Consider the following 3,405-nt stretch of genomic DNA (forward strand, 5'->3'; position numbering starts at 1 on the left):
GACTCTCCACAGACTACCGATAGGTAAGAGCAACTCTCCTGTAGAGTCACTCTGCCACTAGGGAATACAAGCCCATGCCCTCCAAATAGGTCAATTTTATGGCCCCTAGAATTCAAGTTACACATTTTCTATTTCTTCAAACTGGTTTAAGCCTGCAGTATCCTCAATGAGACAATTTGAATGCTTTATTAAATTTAACTAATTCAGTTACTGCCTGGTTCCATTCTGATCACCTTTCAGAGTCTTGCTGTAGGTTCCCATGACAAATCTTATACATATTTAAATGACATTTGATTTAATTCTGTGTATTCCTCTGTCTGACTCTCCAGGCCTCAGACAACATCACAGTAATGGCAGTAAGAGGATGCATACATCTGGTCTCTAGGATTAGTTAGAACTCCCTTTGAACACAGATATACCTTCTAACTGTTTTTACATTTCAAAATCTTTTTCATCCTATATTCACATCGTTAAACCTGATATTTTTGTTGTTGTTAAACTTGAAGGGTAAATTTTATTCTTTTAAAAACTCATTTGGCTTTTGATTACAAAATAAATATAATGTAATTTTCTCTAGGAAACAAGGCTCCAAAGCTTGACCTGTCCCCATATTCTTCTGCCCAAACTCATGCAAAGCTATCTTGCCTCAAAGCTGACACATACTTTTAAAACTGCCTCTGTAAAGTCTTTATAGGGTGCTATAGTTTGAATGTCCCCTTTAAAACTCCTGTTGACTTTAATTGCCATTGTGATGACATTAAGAAGTGGGATCTTTAAGAGGTGATTAGGCCATGAGGGCAAAACCCACAGTGGATTAATGCTATTATTGAGGAAGTGAGTTAGCTCTCTCAGAAGTTCAGTCTCCCTTTTCTCTCTGTCTCATGCATGCTTTAAACCTCCCCTGTCCTTCCTCTCCATATGATGTTTTCCACCATGTTATGACACAGCAAGAAAGCCCTCATCAGATGCTGCCCCTTGATCTTGGACTTTCCAGTCTCCAGAACCATGAGTTAAATAAACCTCTATTATTTGTAAATTACCCAGTCTGTGGTACTCTGCTATAGCAACAGAAAACCTACTAAGACATGGGGTAACTTTTAATTTTGGAATAATTTTATACATCCAGGAAACTTGTAATAATATAAAGAATTTCCATGTACATCTCAAATATTCCTCTAGTATTATCATCTTATCAGACTTTCTTTGTCATTCACATATACAAAGATATACAATTTGTTTCCTAAAACAAATTCTTCCTATCTACCTCTCCTACCTATTCCACCAGTTTAGAAGATATAGGTCCCAGATAGCAAATTTCAGACAGGATATTTCTTTAGCTTTACATACTGCAGTTGTAGCTTCTAAAACCCATGATATTCTCTTCAATAATCACAGTGCAATTACCAAAATCAGACAATTAACACCAATATACTATCATTACCATTACCAATACCAAAACTATTATCCAATCTGTGAACAATTTGTAGACAAATTACTTACGCAGATTTTGCCAGTTGTCCCACTAATGTGCTTTACATTGTCCAAGGATAAATCCAGAATCACAAGTTACCTTTGGTTGTCATGTCTGTTTGGTCTTCTTTAATCTGAAACAGTTCATTCTTTCTTGTATTTCAAGATCTCAATATTTGAATAATTCAAACTAGTTACTGTGTAGACAATCCTTTGATTTGGGTTAGTCTGATTACCCCTTCATGATTAGATTCAGATTATGTATTCCTGACAGAAATATCATAGAAATGTTGTTATGTCCTTCTCAGGAAGCACTTGATGTCTATGTGTCCCATTATTAGTGATGTGAACTTTGATCATACGGTCGAGGTTATTTCTACCAGGTTTATCCAATGTAAAGAAAGTTTTTTCTTTGAAATTAATAAATATATTGTAGAGATGCACTTTGAGAAAATGTATGGTAAGTATCCTAGTTTTCATCATACTCTGATTTTCGAATTCATTTATTTTTACCTGAAACAATTATTACTATAGGGACTGCAAAATGGTGATTTTCTAAGTCCATCATTTCTCTACCTTTATTCTTTGGGATTTTGCTATAAGGAAGAGAGTTCACTTCTCCATCATTTATTTCCTCATTTCTTTACTTATATTAGTGTGGACTTACAGATTTTCATTTTGTTATCTAGGTTATATGCCATTATTATCAATAGTCATGATGATGTTCAAATTGTCTCAAATGTAGCTAATGGAAGCCTCTTCAAGCAGGCTCCTGAGTCCTTTGCAACATGTCCCCTTTATTCTTTGACCACTTCCTTGCTTTGGGGCACAGAAATGTTCCAAGTTCACTTTGTACTTTTCATGCCCTGGACCTGGAATCAGACACTTTTGCAAGGAGACCCAGATTCTTTTAGTGGAGAATGATATTTTGAAGCCCAGATCTAGGTCCTAGGTGTACTCATTGCTACTGACGTGTTCTTTGAAACCTTTCAAGCATTCCTAATGAGAGCTATTTTAGCTGACAGATGATTTAGGAACATCTATGAGTTAATCACCCAACAGTCTCACAACCACAATCTCTACCTATATATTACAATAACTAGGTCTCCTTCACCCCAACTTGTCCAGTTGGTATACTCCAGGGTTGTTTTCAATCATTTGGGCTTCCTAAGGATCACTTTCTCCGGGGCTGTGTTATTAATCTCCATCCAAAAGGCAAGATAGGTAGGAGAGCAATCCCATCTCCTACCTACCTCTCCTATTTTGCCAAATTAGAAGATACAGGTCCCTTTCTGCCTTGAAAATGTTCTCAATCCTTCCTCCTCTTTCTCATCCCTTTTTTCACACAAATTTCTCTCACCTACACTTTATCCTGGTATTTCTTAGAAGTGACTCTGCACAGAGCTTGCTTCTCAGGGTCTCTTTATAGACTCTGGAATTTGTGGCTGGAGAGAAAAAGGAAGTAGTATAGATACCACCTTTCTCCTTTCTCTGCTTCTCTGCCCCCAAACCTCATCAAACATATCCCAGGGAACTTAGAAAACAGAGAGAAATCCATCAGCCCCTGAAGATTGTGAGGTTTAAACCTTGAGACCAGTAGAATCTCCTATAAGACAACAAGTAATAGTCAAAGAAAACAAGGTAAAGTCGATCATATAAAATGAAACAAAATAGAATTTGTTAAGACCACTTAAAATGCATTAGACTAAAAAGGAACATAAGGGGGCTCCCACACAGAGAATATTTAGGTTTAGGGTTGCATGATGTGCAGAGATCACATCAAGGAGTTCAATTTTCCATCCACAGTTCAGAGGTCAGGCTTTAGACTTTCATGGCAGAAGTCTTCAGGGAATCACTTTGAAGACAGAGAAGTAGGAACTATAGTGAAAGGATTTTTATGTAACCATGATGTATCCCACACACCTGGAAGTAGAA

This window comes from Mandrillus leucophaeus, unplaced genomic scaffold, assembly GCF_000951045.1.
Source record: "Mandrillus leucophaeus isolate KB7577 unplaced genomic scaffold, Mleu.le_1.0 Scaffold75, whole genome shotgun sequence".
Classification (NCBI taxonomy): domain Eukaryota; kingdom Metazoa; phylum Chordata; class Mammalia; order Primates; family Cercopithecidae; genus Mandrillus; species Mandrillus leucophaeus.